Here is a 24366-nt window from a genome sequence, read left to right as displayed (position 1 = left end):
ATGACATAAAGACACTGTAGATTTCTGAATATATGAGTGCATTAATCCATCAGTTTGAAGAACAGAATGTAACTAGACCACACGTAGGAAAATACTGGTCAAGTAGCAACGCTGACTTAAAAATGCCTGGAAACTGGCTACTGATGAAGCAATATAAATCTGAATATAAAGTAGAATAATGTTCAAATGCAATCAAATAGGTTGAAAAACACTTACCTATGATGTGTTGGGAGCTGAAATTCTCTCAGCATCTAGTATAATGACCGAAATATAAGCAATTTTCAAGGTATGATGACAGACACTGTCATTTTGCTTAAATTTGTTATCTAACTTAGTTACATTAACTTCCCTACTATATAAGATTATCATATCCACTTTACAGTGGAGAAAGCTGAAGAACATTAAAATTTCCTAGTAATACAGCTAGTTAGTGGCAGGGTCAGGATTTGATCATAAATAGATTTGACTATAAATGCCTTTTAATGAAATAGCTCATCCCTTTCTTCTATGAAACTCAGTACTACAGTAACAAAATAACTGCCTATGAAGTAGTAACTAATTCCATTTCCTTCTCAAAATAATGTAATATAGCAATGAAATGCAATATTAATTTCATGAGAGCCATATGCCTAATCTGCAAATTTATTGATAATTTAAAAGTTAGCTCATATAAACTAAATGGCAGTACAGAGATATTGAGTACATTTAACTTAAATTTTATCAGTATGTAAATTACCAGCAAATATGACAAATTGAATTGATAATATGTGTAAGTGTCCAGTATGTAAGAAAGGTGCATGTTTAATATTGACAAATTACATTCTAATAATAATTTATTATAAGCTTCACACCAAAGCCTATGAAAACCTTTTATTTCAGGATTTCTTATATCATCATAAAATCTATTCTCATTTATCACAACAACCATCATTATATCCAACTAAAATCTGTTTTACATAGCAAAGAAAAGAACTTCAGTTTTCGGTTTAATTTAGCTCTTTACTGTGTCTAAATCAAATTACCAGTATATTTACAAACTCTTCTTATCACTAGAGGCAAAACCTGGGGAAATTAATTTCAAGATTTTAGCAAGTCATCACTTCACATTATTCCTACCTAAATCCAACTATGATAAAAGAACCTTAAACTGCCATTTCTAGATGTTAGTCAAAATGCTGCTGCAGAATATTTTGCTTTGAAAACAACATTGAACAGAATATTGCATCAATAAATGTATTCTATGGCCTGGGATGGATGAAAATGTTAGCAGTGTTTTAAAAAATAGCAATTATTGTTTGAAATGAAGTCCTGTGAGCTAATGAGGAAAAAACATGTTCTATTATGTTAGTGAGTATTATGAAAACTTTCCTGAAAGGATGACTCTTGTGCTTTGAAATACTGTCATTGGTTTATGTCACATCTAATAAAATTCCTAGCCAATTTTTTATCACAAAGATTTTTCAATTATTTATTTATTTATTTATTATTGGAAAGGTAGATGTACAGAGAGGAGGAGAGACAAAGAGGAAGATCTTCTGTCCTGTTATTCACTGTACAAGTGTCTGCACTGGCCAGAGCTGACCCAATCTGAAGCAGGAGCCAGGAGCTTCTTCTAGGTATTCCATGCAGGTGCATGGTCCCAAGGCTTTGGGCTGTCCTGTACTGCTTTCCCAGGCCACATGCAGGGAGCTGGATGGGAAGTGGAGCCTTTGGAACACAAACTGGTGCTCATGTGGGGAATAATATATATAGATATGAGAGGGAGAGGTCTCCGTCTACTGATTCACTCCCATAAATGGCTGCAATGGAAGGTTCTAGACCTAACTGGAACCAGAAGGCCGGAGCTCCAGTCAGTGGTCCTATGTGGTGGCCGGACCCAAGCACTCAAGCCATAATGATTTATTCAAACAATAGAATGGGGAAGAATTTACCAGAAAACAACCTAAATGCCAGTTAAAAGACATTTATAAACACAGAGAAGTACATTCATATAAACGTTTAGTATACAGCAGTAAAACTGAATATAGTTGCATATATCTACGCTTACATTACTGATTTTCAAAAACAATATATTAAGTGGAAAAACATCAGAAAAATAAATATGCTGTGACTCAATATATACAATGTTCAAAATCATGGAGAATTAAACATATTGAGAGATATTAATATAGTACAATTCAGTGGGAAGAATTAAAGAATCATGCTTCAAAGTAGTAGCAGGATACGATTGGGGAGGGCACATAAAGAACCTTCAGTGTGGGCCCAGCATGGTAGCCTAGTGGCTAAAGTCATTGCCTTGCATGTACTGGGATCCCATATGGGCACCGGTACTAATCCCGGCAACCCTGCAGTTAAGGATGGCCCAAAGCCTTGAGACCCACACCCGCGTGTGACACCCGAAAGAAGGTTGGGGCTCCAGCTTTGGACCGGCACAGCTCTCGCCATTGTCGCCGCTTGGGGAGTGAATGATCGCACTGAAGATCTTCCTCTCTGGCTCTCCTCCTCTCTGTACATATGCCTTTCCAATGAAAATAAATAAACAAAAAGAACCTTCAAGGTGCTAGTAGTGTCATATGAGGAGATCTTCCACAGTTCATGGAAAACATGTTGTGATAATATTATGCATGACATTTAAAACTGTTCTGTATAGAATGTAGACCAATCTCACTGTAATTAGGTGAAACCTCAATATGGTTTTTGTTTGCATTTTCCTGATAGCTAGAGAACCTAAGCAATATATAAATTTTATATTATATATAATATTATATTGTATATTATATTATTTATATATATATATTAGCCATTTGCATTTGTTCTTTTGAAAAATGTTTATGCCTAATTCTTCACAGGGTTGTCTGATTTGCTGTCATTAAGTTTCTGAAGCTCTTTGTAGATCCTGGATATTAGTCCCCTATTGGCTGTGTAATATCCAAAGATATTCTCCTATTCCTTTGGTTAATTATTTGCTTTGTTTTTAGTTCCCTTTGCTGTGCAAAAGCTACTTAGTTTGATGTAGTCTCATTTGTTTATTTTGGCTTTGACTGCCTGTGCTTTTGGTGACTTTTCTAAGAAGTCTTTGCATTCCTATATCTTGCAGAGCGCTTCCTCTATTTTTCTCTAGTGGTCTGAGGGTTTCTGGGTGCACATTGCAGTTTTTACTCATTTAGAGCTGATTTTTGTATAAGGTGACAGGTGGGGCATCTTGCTCCTTACTTCTGCAGGCTGATATGTAATTATCCCAACAATATTTTTTGAAGATACCAACCTTATTCCCTTGGTTACTTTCAGTTCTCTGGTTGAAGATCAGTTGACTGTTCATGTTTGAGTCCACTTCTGGGGATTCTATTCTGTTCTATTGATCTTCTCCATTTCCATAACAGTACCAGATTTTTTTGATTACCACTGCCCTTTAGTATTTTTTTGAGGTCTGGGTTTGTGATTCCTCCAGCTTTATTCTTCAAGATGGCTTTGGCTATTGATGGGCACTTGCGTTTCCAGATTGAATTCTTGTATCATCTTTTTGAGCTGAGAAGATGCTGTTGAGGTTTCAATTTGGAATGCACTGAATCTGTATTTTACTTTTGGTTATATTGGTATTTTGATGAGGTTGATACTGCCAATCCAGAAACATGGCAAATGTCTCCATCCTTTAATGTTTTCTTCTATTTCTTTTTTTTTAACGTTTTGTAGTTTTCATCATAACAGAATGTTGCATTTGTGAGTGTTGTTGAAGGACTATGTTATTATAATAATATGGGGAAAACAATGGAGGGGCTGGCAGGGTGCAAGTTGGAATCCCTGTGCCTTTAGAACAGTGTCAGAATTTTAAAAATAATAATAATAATTGCTTTGCACCACAATAAACTTATCTTCTATATTTTCCATGAGCTTTTAAAAATAACTTCACATGTCCTAATATTTATGAAGATATCTTCTTAAAAAATTATACCTACATGTTATATAGTATCTTGTATATGCATATATATATGTTTGTTATATAGTCACTTTTGTATGTATAGGTACTTATCATATATACACTATCGTAAAAGTATATATAATTTAACTAATAACAGCCAAACTTAGTGAAAGAAGTTCTTATATGTGGACAATGCTTCTAAACCGTAGCTTTGTGTTGGGTACCAAACATGCTGGTGATTTTTCTAAATAGCATTCAAGCTTTTGCTCTTAAAAAAAAATTCTTTACTTTTATTGGAAAGGCAGATTTACAGAGAGAAGGAGAGACAGAAAGATCTTCCATCTGCTGATTCACTCCCCAAGTGACCACCAAGAGATTCTTCCGGGTCTCCCACACCTGCAGGATCCCAAGGCTTTTGGCCATCCTCTACTGCTTTCCCAGGCCACACGCAGGGAGCTGGATGGGAAGTGGAGCCTTTGGAACACAAACTGGTGCTCATGTGGGATCCCAGTGCTTGTAAGATAAAGACTCAGCCAATGGGGAATCTCACCGGGCCCAGGATTTTGCCCTCTTATTTTTATAAAAATATATACCTATTTGAGGAATATTCTTTGTATTGAATGAGATAGAGTTGAAAATTTTGTAGTTTTCCCTACATTTTCAGTTGTTTACCTTTTCTGTTTTGTTTACTTATTTCCATATGGCACTCTTGCTCTCTGCTCTATCTGCATTTCTGAGTCCTCAGAATCTCAGGAATTTTTTTAAAAATGGATTACTTTTTACTTTTGCTCAGTCTTGCTTTAATTGGACAATGTCCAGATGATAAATTTGTCCAAGTGAGAACCAACACAAAAAATATATAGCTATCCCGAAATAATAAAATATTTATTTTGCCATTTCTGTGTGAGGCCTCCCTTCCATCTATCTCTTTCCATATCCTGGATTGAAGATTTGCCTCCTGTGGGGTGGCATACAGCCTACGGCAGCTAGGAAGTCACACATCAGGCTCAGATAATTTCTTCAACCATATTCCTCTAACCACAGTCTTTTAAAACCGTTGAATACATAAAGTGTGCTGTGCTGCTGCTCTACCGTCTTGCCAGCCAGCCAGTTGCCATCACTCATTTACATGATAAAGCCTATTCATAAGTCAATTGCTACATTTCTCTATGCCTCCACAAATGCAGGTGCAATAAATTTCAAGAACATGGATATGCTCTCAAAATTATAAGTGAGAGAAAAGAGGCAATAATTCGATAAACTTCACAACAGATGTGTCAAACCAATCTGGCTTTTACAAGAGAAATTTGAATTACTTTCTTCGATACCTAGAGAAGTACCAATCAAAGGGAAAATTTAAGACTTTCAGGCTAATAAATTAAGAACACTTCGTTGTATAGTTAGCACTCTAGAAAAGAGGAAGCATTGAAAGGTGTTTATGAAGTCTGAGAGAGTAAATTGAGAAGGTTCATTTCCAGATCTGCTAGTGATTCCCTGTGTAAGCTGGAACAAGTCACTTTCATGGGAGTAATTTGAGTCTTTATTTATATTTCTGAGGTGTGATACCTTGAGAGAAGAATATAGATATGGAATATATTAAACACAAAGGAAAACCTCAAAGACCATGAGTAACAGGCAATGTTTTTCCTCCTTGAACAAAGACATCATTATTAACATCTCTTCTGACATTTCTATCACAAGCACATCCCCACCAAGGAGAAAGGTTATGGAAAGTGTATTCAGCATTGGAACGTTGTTTCTAAAAATTGTAAAAATTAAGAGTGCTACAGAGAATTTGGAAAACAAATTCCAAGAACAAAACGCCTATAAGCCCATAAAAGGACTCAGTAACTACTATCTCTATTTGTCCTTTGCTATTTTTCGTGTAATTTATGTTTCTTCAAGTATTTATTCATAGTGCATATACATTTATGTGCCATGCCATATACACTTATAACAAATATTTTAATTGTTTATGTTCATAATTATAACTGCAGCATAATTTTAATGAATGCATAATATCCAATGAATATTAAACATATACCCTTTATATGTTTAATATGTTTTTATATGTTAAACATTTGTGTGGTTTACTGATATTTAAAGATTTATTTTATTGGAAAGACAGATCACATTCATGGAAAGAAGGAGCGACAGAAAGATCTCACATCTGCTGGTTCTTTCTCCACATGGCCACAAGAGCTGAGGCTGAACCGATCCAAAACCCGGAGTACCTTCTGGGTCACCCAGGTGGATACAGGATCCCTATATGATATGAAATCCTGGTGCTTGCAAGGTGAGGATTTGGCCATGGAGTCATCATGACAGACCAGTTACCAATATTTGATTCATCTTAAGATCATTGTGTTTCTCTTAAAGTCAGAGGACATTGGATATCAGGCCAAACTCTAAAATGCAGCTACAGTCCACGGTACTAAACAATTCATACATTCATTTGTTTTCAAGCATCTGTTCAATAATTGAATATGAATTTAGCACAGTTAGGCATATTGTAGGCCACAAAAACAATTTTCCTCTGATTCACTAAGACCATCCTAAACACAGTGTATATTCAAGGTATTTCATGCTAGGAGCAGGTGTGGTGTTTCAGCATGCTAATTTTTCCACTTTGTTGTACAAGCTTCATATAAAGGTACCTGCCTGTTTGTGTCCCAGCTGCTTCACTTTTGATCCAGCTCTCTGTCTATGGTCTGGAAAAGGAGTACAGCGTGGGCCAATTCCTTCGGTCTCTACACCCATGTGAGAGTTTCAGAAGAAGCTCCTGGCAGCCATTTGAGGACTTAAACAGTAGATGGAAAACCTCTCTCTCTCTCTTTCTCTCTTTTTTCTCCCTATAAAATCTGCCATTCAGATAAAAATAAGCAAACTTAAAAAAAAAGATATTTCATGCCGAAATCCAAACATAACGGACCCAGTGTTTCTATGGTTCTTCATGTACTATCAAATGCATTGATAGCAAAACCTATTCTCAAAGAGATCACATCTCATTAGAAAGTAAACAAAGGAAAATGAAAAGAAATGGTGTTAAATCACAACTCAAGAAGGATATAGCAATCAGTGGCATATCTTACAAAAATGTCATGCAAGGGGAAAAGCTGTCAGTCCCATTCAATAAACAGATTTTTATCAAATGCTTAATTATATATGTACTAATCATAGTGTAGGAATCAGGTACAAATAAACGAAAAAGGGCAAGTCAGATTCGCCAGGAACTTTATATTCCACTTAGAGTAAAAAGAAAATTAATATGTAAACAAAGCCCCAAATGGATTCTAGGTACTAAGGGCTATCACAAAAATAAAGCATGGTGATGTGTTTGAGAATGTCTTGAGAATTAACTCCAGGGGTTAAGAGAGGACTTTCCAAGATTATGAAACTTGTCTAAGGTCCTGAAAAACCCATAAGGAGGCTTTTGGCTTTGATAATAAGATGTTCTTCAGTGATCTTACAAAGTGCAGTCGCAGTTAGGTAGTAAAGACAGAAGTCAGAAATCATCAGACTGAATAGACAGGAGTAAGTAGAAACAAACAGTAAGCTCCAGCCTCAAAAGATACTGGGAAAAAAGGGAGGTGGGAGCAAATTAGACAGAAGCTAGAGACTAAGGCAAGGAAAAGAAATTATTTCTTGTTATATTCTGAAATTCGCATTTTATGTGGTTGCTTATGTCTTTCTATTTAAACTTACAAATGTAATATTCAACACATGAATCAACTAAGGTGAATTGACCAGTAGAGCAGTAGACATTGAAAATCCAGAATGGCTTCTGGAGCAAAGTCCATTCTTAAGACCCTTAGGTAAAATGGTTTTTTTCCTTAAATATTAACTGACCGGGGCTGTTTTTGTTGTTATTCTTTTGTTTTATTTTTGATGTGAAAATCATCAACTAAATCAGGCTACAGATTGAATCACTTTGTTTGAGAGCTCATACTGAGTAGCTGAAGAGAAAAAGAAAATACTAATTGGAGCACTAGCATCATTAATATGCTGATTTGTTAAGGAGAGGTACTCCTTCATTTGGAATTATAAGAAAACAATACTTTCGAATAAATCTTCTTAAAATGATGATATTAGCAATCATGTTAAGTTTATGCAATATTTTTAAACAGATATGAACAAAATTTGCTGCGTAAATTATAAGTATTATATAATTATCTCTATTATATTTTATTGAAATAATTTTAGGTATTATATAACACATTCTTATAATTAAATCATTTTATAGTGAGAGTGTTATGAGATTTTATGACCTGATATTATTCAGTAGTTCACAAACCCAAAGCTAGTTACGATAGACAATACTTGAGATACCAATTTGGCACAGAGGCCAAAGGTCACTTAATGGTAGAGATTTATAGTGTTATTTTGCAGATAGGGACAGGAATGCCAATGAAATTGCTTAAATAAAATGTTATACAATGTGCATTCTAAAAAATGAACATGTACAGCAAATTTTTATTTCTTTATAAAAAGCTAAACTTTTTAGAGTTGTGAATACCTTGGATTTAAATCAGATTTTCTCAACGGTAACACCATTGACAATCTGGTAGTATACCTCTCTGTTGATGCCAAGCAGCATCGTGGCCTTCACTGGTAGCTAACCACACCAGCCTCTGTTGTTCTCCTTCCCACTGTGACAGCCAATAATGCTTACACATATTGCCAAGTGCTGAGAACCTCTGGGTTAAGGACGTGAATTAATGCTCTGGAGAAGATGTTTGTAAAGACACTCTAAATTCAGGAAACCACTTCAAGTATCAGAAATGAATGCAAGCAATTCATATTTACAAAGTAAGGTGTGGATAAGATATGACGAACAAATACTTGCTTTCTATGGATAATATATATATGTGTATATATATATAATATACACATATTATACATATCTTAATCAGTCCTACAGATAAAAAAGAAATATTTAATGCCTACCCTGTCATTAGAGAAAATGTTCATTAAGTTCTCTTCAGAATCGAAATGTTTTATACAGCATATATTTATAAATTATTAATTTTATAATCACATGTACTTGAGGAACTCATATCAGAGCTTTATGCATTGTAGTTTTAATTCTACCCACAATCAATATCATCTAATTATTCAGTCAAACCCTGTACAAGACACAGAGCTATGAAAACTTAGATTCAGATGGTAAACATCAAACTATTTTTCCAGAACAATCACTGCGAATCAGTAACAAAGTCAACAAGGCACTAAATAATTCATAGGCAGCAGATCATTGGACTCTAAAGGACTCAAGAAGGAAATGATAAATACGGCTGCCTGATCACTCTTGGAATGATTAACCTATTACTAATTGTCAAGGGCCAGGGAGTATGGTCTTGCCAAATGAATAATGAATTCTAGGTGCATATCCCAAGCTACTCATTACCCATTCTATCCTAAGAGGAGATATAATTAGCCTAACAACATAAGGTTGTCAGAGGACTGCTTTAAAGAAGGAAACTGAACTGTTGCAGCTTAGAGCAATGACGAGCTTGCAGCCAACACAGGAAGTTAGAATCACTTCATTTTGGTAAGCTGTTCCTGCCAGCCAGTTACCGCGGCTGGCTTCAGCTCTTGAGACTGACAGTATCCCCACCAGATTTTGCAGCTAATTGAAAAGAAGTAAAAATTCTGATCCCACTAAGCTTAATGGGTCTGCTATACACATGCAGAAAGTTGGGAAGTTGTGTAAAGTTGTCAAAAGAAATGCTTCTAAATAGATTTGCCACTAGTCTTCTCAAACAAAGTAATGAAAAGCAAGCAATTTACCCCTAAAACCATGGGATAATGCTCTTAAAATGCATGCCCAACTACAATGGATTAAAGTGCCAAATGTGTGTAAGCCAAGATCAACAGCACTTTTCAAATGCAGTACCATTTGGTTCCTACAGTGGATCCAGTTCCAGCAGCTCTTGCTCTACTTTGGTGTGTGTTGGATATAATGAGCATAGCTTTTGAAGCTTCACTCAGGCAGCTGGACACAACTGACCACTTTCTTCTATACTACTCGAGTGACCTTCTTTCAGATTTCCATGTCATCCAAGGCACATTCACCTTTCACATATTTGTAATTATTGATGCACCCTTTTGGATGTGAAGCCCGTGGAGTCAGCAGGCATGTGTTACTTCCCTTTGGTACTTGACAGGTTTATATGCGGGACTTAAATTGTATCCCACTTTCATGAAAAAATAAATTAAAATTTAACTCACTGAAATGATTTTTTTTAACCTTGGATAGCTTTTCATAACACTACTTTTCCAAAAATATTTTTGAAGACTTTGTGTACCTGAAGGCCAATTGTTAAATGATGCTTGAACTGTCTAATTGAACTGTGCTTTTATGCCTGGTTCTCTGCTACTCACATAGTTTCTATTTTAAACATTTCATTCACATCCCAGTACACAAACGCAGAGGAACAAGAAATATGCAAATCATTGTTTTCTACAATTCACCTTGTAATATGAGTCTGTTAAGGTGACAGAAGCAAATTCAGGGATCTCTAAGCTTTCCTAGAACTTCATGTGTTTGTGTTTGTCTTAGTACTCATTATTCTGTTAACTTTGAGACAAGTAATAGCAGTTCTGTCAGCTACAAGGGACAAACTTAGTGCAAAACCTCAACCCTTTTCATTTCCATTAGTTTTTCATTTTGTGGTACTTAATAATATCAAGCCACCAATGCACACTGTTCACTTGGGGCACTGAAAACTCTTGTAGAGGGTTAAGGCATCGTTTTTCAGGAGTGTCACCTCCTCCATGGGCTCTAACAGTTAAATGAAGTGCAATTATCATCAGCATTATCCTCTTACCTTGCTTTTCCACTAGCCTGGTAAATTAGTTTTTGCTCTTAATAATACAGAAAGCCTACATTTATTCCTAATAACTCTTGCAAAATATTTTTCTATATCCTAGGCCTTTTCCATTTAATTAACAAGCAGAAAAATCCTTCTGTGTTGCTTTGTGTGCTCCAACATGTCTTCACTGAAAACCACTCTAAGAAACCCTAGCCCACTGAATGAGAGGGACTGAAGTTGGAAAGCTACAGGCTACAAAGAACAACTTAAGAGTTAAATCCCTACCTTTGTCTAAAACAATGTTCTCATTTCTCTAGGTAACAGTCCAATAAGGTCAGTTTTCTATGACTGCCTAGGGGGCATTTTGTGGGTTGTATATATGTATGGATCTCATACGTATGTATGGGCTAGAGATTGGAGTTATCGTAGGGCTATTGGAGCTAATTGTGGCTAGAGACTAGGAATGTTGTTAAAAACTCTAAATTGCAAAATATAGCCCCGACTTCCAGAAAAGCAAATTTTATATTAAAAATTTCAGCAGTGAAAAGGAAGCAAAGATCTTACTGATTTATTTTAATAGTTAACCAAAGACGCTTTGGATGTTCCAGCTATAGCTTTACCTATTCAGCATTTTTACCAATTCAAGAGCTATTTCTCACTATTGGTTAGTAAATTGCTAAAAAATTAGGGGGCTCATTATCTAGAAAGAACTTTTCCAGATACTTGACATTTACATGGATGTAATCCTTATTAAATAACATGCTATTAGTTATGCTAATTGCCATTGACAGTTTAAAAAACTGAGTTCTAGAAAAAACTAAAAATTAATTTTGTGCTTTAGCATCCATAAATGGCAGTGCAGAAGCTCATTTTTAGAATATGTGATACCTTAGCTAAATGAAAACTCTATGCAAAACCTAATTCTCCACTGCAAGTACCCAAGTATTCCGTAAAGCTAAACACTGGGCAGACTATCTACCCATATACCTGATAACCTCTATAGAGTCCTTTGTCTTTCTCACCAGTTAGAATGTCAGTGAGATAGAACTACCATCCTCAACACTAGAGCCCCAAAGAGTGTTATGAAAAAGAAAAATATATAAGTTCACAAAAAAACAAAACCCCATCAAATCTGGAGTGTTTTTAATGAAAACTGATTTGTCACATGGAGAGGGAAAAGAGTGAAACATAGAAAGGGTATTTTACACCAAAAGGCGAGAGTCTGTCACCTGACATGGAGCAGCTCAGGAATGTCAACAAAAACAAACAAAAAATTCCCTGAACACAACAGTGCACAGCCCTGGGTATCTCTCACTGCCTCTCCCTCAAGACTCCTATTCCCAAAAGGATGAACTCAAAAAGCTGTTCAGTACATGTTGCAAGACACTGACTCAAAAATACAGATATACACACCAGATTGAGAAAGTTGTCTAAAAAGACAACTCTCAAAGCTTCAATCTGAAGATTGAGTTTCTAGATTGGGAGTGGGGATTGCTATTTTATCTCAATGGATCTATGTTTAAGTATCATTGTACAAATTGGAGAAGGGAAGTCAAGTCAGAATTTACGATACAGGTCAATAGGTATTAGTAAAAATAATGCCTTCACCCTAATTGGGTTCCACTGCAAAGTTGATTAAAAAAAAAGAACAATATTAACAACATGGGACATATCTTTAAAATGTGCAATGATGGAGGAGGCAGGAGAACAGTAATTCAGGAAGTGACGTCACCTAAATAGCATTCATTTCTATGCTCTACAGCAACAGCTAAAGAAATAAGATTACAGATAATTTCTATCAACTGGTTATACAAGAAAGATAACTCTAAAACCAATCATAATCAACAGGAGAAAAAATTAACCCCATAAAAATTGAGCTGGATGGGAAGGAGGACTGCTAGGATTAGAGCTGGTGCCCATATGGGATCCCAGTGTGTGCAAAGTGAAGACTTTAGCCACTACATTAGCATGCCAGGCCCCTTTGTTTCTTACTGTTGCTTTAAAAAATCACCACCAATTTAGAAGCTTAAGCCAACACATGTATGTTCCCTTGCAGTTCTGAAGGTCAAAAAACTGAAGTGAGCCCCACTGTCACAGAGGAAAGGGAGCAAAAGAGACCAAGGCTGCCTCAGTTCTTGGTTCACATGAAAGAAAAATCAATGTTCAGACAGATCGGTGTGCAAAACAGCATTTATAAAGTGAGAAACCTCCTACCCAGCAGATAGAAGGGAGCATTTATAAGGGAAAGACTGGAAAGTCTCATGGAAATGGAATCTTTTAATTACAATTTGGGAGGGGGGGCGAAGCGGGAAGTTAAACTGTTGCTAACAATCAGAAGGTGGAGACAAAACCTATCAAAAGGACATAATCAGAGGACAAGCCTGCCCATGATAAAGCAAACAAATCAGAGGGGTGGCATAGGTAGCTTCTTTGGACAAACTGAAAGCTTGGAAGGGTGTGATTGCTATTCCCTTGCTATTCTCCTGCTACGACTGGAAACCCAGAGGAATGAGACTGATACTTTCCATTCCAAAGGCAGCTTCTGGGAGAAGCAAGCATCTTGTATTCTTTCAAAGGAACTGCTAGCTCTCCTTCCAACAGGGGGCTGATCCTAGCTTCCTACCAGTTCATTTAACTCCTTACACAACTGGGTTAAAATCAAGGTGTGAGCAGATCTGGGTGACTTCTTAAAGTTCTGGAGGAGGAAGTCATTTCCTTGCCTCTAGATGTTTCTTTCATCACAATGACCTTTGAGATCTTACTCATATCTACTTCTCTGACGCTGACCTTCCTGTCGCCCTTAGAAAGCTCTGTTTTAATTCACTGGACCCATTTTAGTAATCCAGGATAATCACCACATCTCAAAATCCTTAACATAAGCACATCTTCAGAGACTCTTTTCCATCTGCGTTAGAATAATCCCAGCTTCCAGGGTATCATAAATGGGCATATTTGAGGACCAGCATTCTGTCAGCCACAAAAACTAGCAATTGTTAAACCAGCTTGGCAAATCTCACACATTTACAGAAAAGCAGAGCTGTTTTGAGATCCAGAACTTGTGTTCTATTATTGTTATTAGAAAATTGCAGCAGGCACCATAATTCAGGTGGAGAAATCAGACTTTAGGGGTACCTCCGTTTATAGCAGACATCAGTGTAGAGAGCTATCTGACCAGCACACCATTGTAGGTGTCTTTAGGCTGAATCACAATATTGCTTGATGGTTAAGAACTACGAAATTTGAGTCACATGATTTTCATTTTGATAACTAGCTCTGTCATTTATTAGCTGTAAGACTGTAGTTGTAGTATGTTGCCATATTGTAGCTCAGTTTCTCTCTCTAAAATGGGGGAATAATCATATCTATACCAGAGAGGACTGTCAGAAAATTTAATGAAATAACATCTATGCAACATGAACTCACACAGACATGTTCAAACACCTTCATCGCTTTCTGTTAGGATCTAATTCTACTTATATACAGAGCCAAAGTTAAAATCAGGGATGAATTTTATAACAAAACATGCTTAAAATTTAATGCTTTGTTTTTAGAAAAAAATTAATCAAAGAGAAGGTAAACAATAGAATGATTTCACTCCTGTTGTCTAATTTAGAGATAGGATTTTCATTTCTGTAGCTTAAAAAATTGCCTCATTAATAAAGCAATTCTTTATCAGTTCTATTTGTCTTGTCAAAAAGATACTATCACAAATTTGTTTTGGTACAACAGAAATTAATCAATTATTCTCAGTTCCTTGGTTGTATGTTACTTAAAATGCTTCAAACCTGTGACAGAAATGGTTCAGACTCCAAGAGATAATTCACTTATTAATTCTAAGAAATGCTAATTAGTAGGTTTTAAAATGTGCTCTTACAGGTCAGGAATTCTTTTCTCACTTCAGTGGTCTCTCTTTTAAATGCTCTGCACATCCTTGTCTTTGACAAAAGCTAGAGTGTAATGATTGAAAGCTCTTTTTTCTACTGCGGTTACATTGTAAGAAAAATAATTCAAAGAAATATTTAAGCACATTTTATGCTTAAAATAGCCTTAAGCTCAACGAAAAACATCTCTACTCTGTAAAACACAGTAGGATTTTTATGAATGCTTGTGTACAGGTTCAAGAAGGTTGCTTGGATGTAATACTTGTACAGTAACTGCTTCCCTCAAGGTGGTACAGGCAACATACATGACCTACAGACATAAGTGCCTTTTCATTGTTAAAGTCTCCATCTTGATCTCCTCTGTCACTTTGGCAATATGTGTGTGTTGGGATTAGTTCTACTCTAGTATAAAGTATAAAGAAACTTCTAAATAAATTAGATGTTTCAGAAAATTCTTGAATTTTGTGTTTTCACACTGATTTCCTTTCTCATGACCACATACATCATAACATGTATGTTTTTGAAATTCATAAACTAGTTGTACTTGGCCCCAAATTAAGTGATGGAATTACTGTCCCTTCTCTGTAGATTTCTAACTCATGTCTCCCTCTGCTGCTGTCCCTTTTGTTATATTAGCCTGCAGATTGCCTGAACTGAGCTTCCAGAGTCTTGAATACCTGTTAGGTTTTTAGATTATATTTTAGGATTTTAGGGTTCAAAGGAGAGGATGCAACTAGTTAAAACAGAGAAGATAGGCATCCTCACATATTTGCATAGCTGAAATTTACTCCAAAGTGTATATTCTGCTCACTCACTTTACCTTTTTCAGTTGCTTTTATGCTAGAGGTTGGAATGGAATTAAATGCAAGTAAACACTGTACTTGGGCAGAGTCCCATTTTTACACCTGCTAGGGTTTTGAAGTTTAGGATTCAAAGAAAAAAAAAAGAGATGACCAGTGAGAGAATAATTTAGTGGGAGTAGAGACTGCTAGGACAGAGAGAAGGGGGTTGACATTAGGCTTAACTCCATTTGGGCAACAGGCAGAATCCAGGCAGTCTGGTTTGTTTATGCAGAGAATTGGGGAGGTACAGAGCACCACAGGGACCCTGACATAGTGGGTGGGGTATGTACAGAAGGGCTTCAGGGCAAAGTTTACAGTGCACTATTTTTGCAATTTGTAATGTTCCCAGGTACTGGATTTCCTGAGCAATAAACATTCCACTAGTCTTTAGATTTATCAGGCCTAGGTGTTTGGCCCAGCGTCCGAACAGTACCTTTTTAAAAATAACTGTTTTTCTTCTACATCTATCACTTCCTTCAGTTAAGATTACCCCAAAGTCATCAGCAATTTCTTTAGGTTCAGTACTCAGGCACAGAGTATTTCACTAAACTATGTAGGCAGTCTGAACAAGCTATTTTAACCAAGGCTGTAAAGGAAGCCCAGTTATTAAGAATGCGCTGCCAGGCCCACAACCCATTAATTTCCCGATATTCATCTCCAAGATTTTTCAGGTATGATCATCAAAATAAGTTGTCTTTGAGCAAATGATATTTGATTAGTGTAAAAAATGGTTTCAAGGAATGGGTGCAAAGATGTAGAGAAAGAGAAATCCATGCTGTGGACTGCAAGTGAAATGACACTAGTGTAAGAATAAACTTAGCCTTTTCAAAGACAGAGACACAAGACAAACTTCACAGCCACAGCAGAGCAAACAAAGGAAAAGTGGTAGGAAATAAGCTTGGGTGGGTGCCAGATCATGAGTGACTTTGTGACTCATGGTAGAGTTTTGGATTTTACTTAGTTTTGATAGACCTCCAAAGGAATGCTTTGTGCAGAAATAAAATTAACCATTTTATGATTTAAAAGAATAGCTTTGACATCTAAGTGGAAAACTGTTAAAGTTGCCATCTAGAATTGAAGACATAGTTAAGTCTATGCACAACAAAGAGAAGAGGTCTATCAGAGATGATGTGGGCTTGAACAAAGATGCCAGTGGTGAAAGATCATGGGAAATAAGATTTGCGTTATAATTTTTGATATGTTTTCAACAACACTAGGAACAGAGTAGATATAGGAAGTGAGTGAAAACGAGTAACTGACAGTAAATTCTAGCAAATGAGTAAGTGATAAATCCATTCTCCTGTTAACTGAAGCAATTGGAAATCTAGAAGGGAAAACATGTGGGGGGGGGGATGGTCACTGATTAGAGTTTAGTCTTACAGAATCTCATGAACCTTCTTAATCATGTAAGTGAAAATGCCAAATAGGTCATTTCTTTTTTTTAAATGCATTTCATTTTATGACATCGTTTCAAGGACACACATCGAAGTTTCATTTGTAAAGGAGTAATCCATCAATATGAGAGTGGCATTTAAAGCTGTGAGACTGAGTGGGATCAAGGACATGAGTACAGTGGCAGAAAATATCAGGAGATTGAGCCTTGGTTATCTGTGAGCTTTAGAGGCTAGGCAGAGGAGAATCAGAGATGGAAGATTCAGTGCCACACAAAGATACAACAAAAATGGATTATCCAGAAACTCAAGTAATGAGCACATTTTAAAGAACAGGAAACAACCAAGTCTGTCAAATAATGCTGCTAGCTCAACTAACAATGATTTGATTCACAATAAGGGGCACTGAATATCATTGATAAGAGCAGCTTTGATGAGTGCGGATCACAAAGGAGCTATCGAGTGAGTGTGAAAGACAGTGAGAGAAATGGACAGTGTGAAGAAAGGAGATTATAGCCAGAAATTGAAGTAGGATTAGAAGAGGATTGTTTGAAGAGGGCAGCGATTACATACTGTTATACTGACAGAAAATTGTGGCAAAGACAAAAATAATAATGCTGAATAGAATGGTTACTTTCAACAACAAAGCCCTTAAATGGAGCTAAATGTACAGTTACAAGGTGTAGTAATAAATACGTTTCATCCATTTTAACAGGAAGAGAGTGGAGTAGATGTGTGTAGATCTGGCAAGACGGTTGTTATGAAGGCAGGAACAGATAGAAGTTCTCTTTATAAATAACTTCATGAAGATACAGTACATATACCATAGAAATAATTTAACTACAGTATAACAAGTCACTGATCTTTTTGGTATATTACGCAATAAAGCTGATTATTTTCGCTCAAATGTATACTCAGAATTGAGTGTGTGTCTTCTCTGAATGCATTCGTTCTCCAGGATCTTAAGGTTCATTGGGAGTTTATCATTGTACTGTTGTTTAAATGACACATGTTGACATGAAAACACACTAGTGAGGAGTAAGCTGCTAAAGACTTTTGCCAAAAAAAAAAACCCCACAATTTCCCCTTGGATATAAACACTATTGAAAATGTTATAACTAAGACATTTTGCTGCCCAAACCAAAGGTTATCAGGGCCAAACAAAACATTTCCTGAGAGTTGACATAATGAAATAATTTTTCTAGGCTCTGAAGTCTTTAGAAAAACAATGGCAAAATATAGGAAAGAGAAGTAACTTTTTAAAAAGTCAAATAGAGCAAATTGATTATTTATCAAGTTCTGATTTTCTTGAACACCCAGTCACATCTTCATCATTATTAATTGATTAACCAATTTAATTCGGGGGTGGGGTCACACCTGCATAATGCACAGGTTATTTAATTAACAATGGTCAATAAGCATACTATGTTAAATCTTTGGGAAACAAGGGTTAGAAAAACACTCTTTAACGGCCAAATGTTACACTTTTCAATGGCTTGTGCATCATAGTGTGGAATTGTAGATAGATTATAATTGCTATGTTCAACAAGCACAAACAAGATATACTGAGAAAAAATAGAAGTCAAAAACTTTGCTCAATTTCAATTATCCTACCACTGGGTTATTAAATGTTGTCTTACATTTTTAAAAATAATCTGTGAGGTTAATTCTCTTGCCCAACTTATTTAGTTTTTAAAGATATTTTTATGTGCCAATTTTCAACCTACCATAGGTCTATAATCTCTCCCTTATTTCTAATGTCTAATGAGTCATTAGGTTCTGATGCGAAAACCCAAGTTGTGTGTGTAACCATTTACTTTCTCAATTCTGATACATCTGATCTAGTTCAGATGCTTATTATTCTAAGAATATTTTCCATATAATATCCTGTTTCTTTTACTTCTGTAAAATAGTTTATCCATATACTACTGATTTTTTCTTTTTTTAAAAAAAAAAGAAGAATTATTTATTTTTATTGAAAAGGCAGATACACAGAGAGGAGGAGAAACAGAGAGGAAGATCTTCCATCAGTTCTTTCACTCCCCGAATGGCCGCAATGGCTACAGCTAAGCTGATCTGAAGCCAGGAGCCAGGAATCTCCTGCAGGTCTCCCACGCGGGTACAGAGTCCCAAGGCTTTGGGTTGTTCTCGACTGCTTTCCCAGGCCACAAGCAGGGAGCTGGATGAGAAGCAGGGCGGCCCGGACATGAATCATTGTCCATATGGGATCCCTGTGTGTGTAAGGCGAGGACTTGAGCCACTAGACTACTGTGCCAGGCACCTGATTCTTCTCTTTTTATAGATAGATTTTATTCCCATCAAAAGACAATCTTCCTCATGTGCTCTTGATATTCTTGTCTTAATTTTCCAGTGAGTCTCTTGTCACAGCTTCTTACTGAACATCTCTTCTGGTGGATGAATGACATCAGAGAGTTCACTTGCTCGGGTAACTTTCCCTTACATTAAAGCTCTCTGTACATCAAGCACTTTGGGAACAGTGTTCTAGCTAGTAGTTGAGTTATTGGTTAAGGTACTCATTTTCCATACCAAAGTGCTTTGGTCCAAAAAGTGACTCTAGCTTCTGACTTCAGAAATTTGCCTATGCAAAATCTGAGAGGCAGTGATGAGCTCACCATCCTATTCTCACCACTCATACCGACAAACATTGCAGGCATTGAGTGGGAAAATTGGTGGATGGAATCCCTCTCTCTGTTTCTCCCTCTCTTCTCTCTCCGCCTGCCTCTCAAATAAATAACAAAATAAATAAATAGAACAATCACTACCTAGATACTGTTTATTATTTATTTATATCATTTCTAAAGAGTTACACTTGCTTTCTGTCATAATTTTTTTCATTTTCTATTAACTTCATTGTGTGTACAAGAGACTGTTTCCATATTCTAGTCAATCTACTTATCTACCTAAAATGCTTCCAGATTAGTAAACCAATTTTTTTAAAGTCAGGTCAAACATACAAATATTTTTTCCTCACTGCAAACAACAATAATTTGCACCCAATTAATGGATTAAAATATTTGTTGAAGACCTTCATTTGTTTACGCATTCACAAAAAAAGTCCTGCTAGAATGAGTATTACTTGTTACTTTATTTAAGCACTGATCATATTTCATGAAAAAAAAAATCTCAATGGACACCAACGGATCCCACTTACACATCAGCTTCTAATTCTAGAATTTGTCAATTAAAACGAAAAAAAGCTCACAATTTATCTTGTATTCCATACTAACTACATTTATCCTGTATTTCACAGTAACTAGATCATCCTAATTGATAAGGGTAACTCATTTTTCACAGAACAATGTTTAATAAGTATGGAGCAAATAATAAAATTAGAAAATATCATTTTGCAACAGCAAATGATATGATTCATAAACCAATGTTAAATCATTGCAGAGCAACTTGATGTGAAATTTCACTATGAAGACAACATATTATACTTCTGAAATCATTGTCAACTTCACTGAAATGAGACCACTCATTCTCTAACCTTTGCTTTGATGAAATATGGTACCCTCGGTACCACCTACGAAATATTATTACCAAAACACGTTGAAATGAACTCAGTGACATTTCTGGAGATATCTTTCATGCCATGAAGGAGAAAGGTATACATTTAGCTAGGTGAGTTCTTTCCTCAGCTTAATATAGAAATAAAAAGCCAGAGCTGGTTTCAGACAGAGAAGTTTCATTTGTGAAGGAACCAGGTGAACTTGGAAAGCACCTCCTGAGGGAAAGCCAGGAGATGGTTGCCTCTTGAAAGGAGAGAGGGAGAGAAACCAACCATATGAGGAAGGGTCTTGGGATTTTAAAAGTCCCCTGACCCCTCCTTGTTGGGCTGGGATCTGGTAAAAGGTTCCCCATTGGTGTTCTCTTAACCAGTTAGGAAATGGCTGGGCCATGCTTATGCCACTCACTTGAAGCTGTGGCTAAGATTTCAGCAGGCTTGAAAGGTCTCGTAGCGATATCACAAGGAAGGAAATATCTTCATCAAGAATTTGGAAATGTATAGAAGATAATTATCACAGCTTCTATAATGCGGTACTTATATCTCTCCTGTTCTATAAATAAACAACCTCTCAAAAGTCTAGGAAAATTGAACGAAATACAAATAAAGTGCTTTTTCTCCACTTGCTTATCAAAATATGAAAAGACAGAATAGCTGGAACAGAAGATGAAAATATGGAACACAAAATGGAAACCAAGTAGAAGATGCTTGAATTTTAATATAAATTAAAATCTTCACTTCCTGAGATTGTATGTATTAATGCATAGTAGCACAAAATAACTTTCTTTCTACTTTTCTTAGAAAGCCAGAAAATGGAATTACTGGACAACATGAGCAACTTCTCATATATTTGAAGGGGAATATATCAAACCCTAATGAGGCTGTTTTCATTCTGCAGATTTTTTTTTTAACACTGATAAAATCAAGACACTACAAATTCATAACAAATGAGAAACTAAATTGATTGGTAGCTAAGCTGATTGCTGTTAAAAGCTAAGCTGGTCTTTTTTTAAAAGGCTTTATTCTTTTATTTTCACCTACTGAAACAGAAGCGAGCTGGAGATATATAGAAAAGCAGAAATATTTTCCAACCATAGGTTACTCCCAAATATTCCATAATAGCCAGGACTGCACTAGGCTAAAGTCAAGAGTTAGGAATTTCACCTGTATCTCCCATGTAATGCCAGGTGCCTAAGCACTTAAATTATCATCCATGACCTCCCAGGATGCATTAGTGGAAAGCTGGGTGGAAAATGGAGTCGCTGGGATTCAAACTAGCACATCAAAATCCGATGTACTATCACAAGTGGTTCCCAATCTGCCATGCCGTAAGGCTTGTCCCACCTAAAGTGCTTTTAAAACACAGTATATCAACACAAGTGTAGCAGTGACATTTTAAACTGAATTGTGAATCTAAGCTTTCTTCTGGCTTTACAGTCAGCTATTTTCAGATATCATAGAAAATAATCTTAAAATGTTTTAAATGTCTTAAAATGTTTTCCCTCTTGCAGAGAATGTAGGAATATGACTGCTGAAGGAAAGTAGGGGTTGTGTGAAAGTTACACAGGATAAGCCTGTCCTCTTAAAAAAGAATTTGGGTTAGTGAGAAAGCAAATTCTTTCCCAGCTACACCAGAATGAAACAAGACTAACAGGGCAAATAAAGCCACGGAACCCATGACTACATTGTTGTGTCCTAAATTCCAGATCACAATTGTATAATATATACTAGTTTCCAGTGGTGGTCTACTGACCATAGGCTCCAGATATTAAAATTAGTTCTGTAAATAATCCTGATATGTCAATGACATACGTGATATTCAGATTGAATATGTTCCTTTTGATTTCTAAACTGACAGGAAAGTTCCAGTCTATAATGAAGTGTCTATATCAACTAGTCTTGCCATTATAAATCTATCATACAAACTTAGCTGTAGAAGTTTCTTTGCCTACAGATCTGCACAAATCTCCAATCACTTGCATAGGGTTGATGTTATCTATTTTGTCTTTCAGGTATTTGCTAAAACACTTCATCTCATTGCTGAAGCCATCTTTGACCAAGGCATTGATTCCGTGTCTCTTCTACTACCTGTGCCCTGGCTCAATTCACTGTTTTATTTCTCCTCATAACTCTTGTCATTATTTGACACACTATGTATTTCTCTCATTTATTGCTTGTCTCCTTTGGTTAGGACAGGAGCTCCGTAAGGATACGAGGTTTGTGCATCTTTTTCTCACTAACGTATCTTTGTGTGATACAGGGCACCAATTACCAATTACCAAATAATGTATCTGATTATATCATAAAAATACAGAAAACACCACAATGACGAAGAAAGGAGCCCAGGGGTCACCACTGACTTTTCTGTAAAATAAGAGACTTCTATAATACTGTATCTGAATATTTACACTCTGGGATAGGCAAATCTCATCCTTATTATAATTTAGGCCAAAAAGTCTTTTATGATTTCAGACCCTCAGATATTTGAAACTGTTTCATGTTTCTTTGCTACTGTGATTGAGAGGTTTTAAATAAGTATGTGCACTTCTGTACACGTTCACACAGCAATACTCACCTTCTGACGCACACACGTCATTTAGTTTGTATAATTCTAAATAACTCATGTTTGTTCTTTTTCTTTCTCTTCTTTCATTTTTATCCTCTCCTTATTTTCCTTTTCCTTTTCTTGCTCTCTTTCACCTCTTCTCCTTTTCTTGTCCTCCTTCGTCTTCATCATCTTTACAGAGATATACAGGAATCAATAAGAAAGGGAATTTGACTATGGGCAGTGGTGGGGAAAGGAGGCAGAGGAAGGGCAGAGGACCCTCCACAAGTGAAGTAGAACAATGTAAGGAGCATGATTTTGTTCAGAGAAACAAGTCTTTATGTGCCCAAGTTATCAGTACAAGCACTTTATATAGGTAAGATTTCAATGTAAAAAAAAGGAGATACTTCAGTACAGTTAACTGAAACACCATCGTTAAATCATCGAGATCCCTAATTTAGTATTAGAAGCAGGTGCTGATCTATGCAGAGTTCCATGGGATTACCACACCACTCTGAGCAACATTCATCACCATTATTTGAATTAGAAACCACTCATTATAATCCTGGTCAATATAAGCATTCATCTTATTATTGTTAGCTTTAAAATAACAACTGCCCTGATAAATTTCTTATAGCATTATTCAACTTTATGTACTTCCATTTGTTTTCATAATTCTAGCCACATTGTGCCAGATACAACCATATTATTTGAATCACTTCATCCATCTCAGAGAACGGATTCTCTTCAAACTATATCAATATTCTCTTGTTTGTTTAGTCACCAAGGTCTTTGACTTAAATTTTGTATTATGTAGATTTTAGAGAATAAGAAAATTAATAGGATGTTTAAAATATCTACATTATATGAATACAAACACAAGATGTTATAATTAAGGAACAAATAATTATTTTTATAGTTATTTCAAAATTAAATAATAATATTGAATGAGAATTAAATTATCAGAAATTATTGAATAATTTTCCCAGGAAACATTTAAAACAATGAAACATAAGATTATCACAGTTTCTCATGCAATGTATTTTTATGTTTTAAGGTTCATGATGTCTACAAACAACACAAAATCAAAATTTTTTTTAAATAATACAAAATCAGTGGAGAATTTTGGATTAGCCAGAAAATAATTTGAGGATGAAAATGCAGAGATGATAAGAAAGAAAATAATCAAAGAAGCCTATGGAAAAAGTGAGAAAAACTGAAGTTGCTGTTATAATGTTAAAGATCAACTTTCTGGATTCACTAATTTCTTAATCTATTCATCTGTGCCAAATCAAATAATCTTCAATGTGTAAAATTTTATAAGTGCTACAATGATATCCCCTCCTTGTAAGCAATATCAAATGGTCACACTAAAATAGTACAATGAAGAACATGAAAAACTCATGAGAGGTCTAGGATTCACCTCAGAAACAAAAGCAGGATGAATTTA

The sequence above is a fragment of the Ochotona princeps genome, chromosome X (assembly GCF_030435755.1).
Source record: "Ochotona princeps isolate mOchPri1 chromosome X, mOchPri1.hap1, whole genome shotgun sequence".
NCBI classification, from domain to species: Eukaryota; Metazoa; Chordata; class Mammalia; order Lagomorpha; family Ochotonidae; genus Ochotona; species Ochotona princeps.
The sequence above is the reverse complement of the archived record's forward strand: the minus strand, read 5'-3'. Positions refer to the sequence as shown.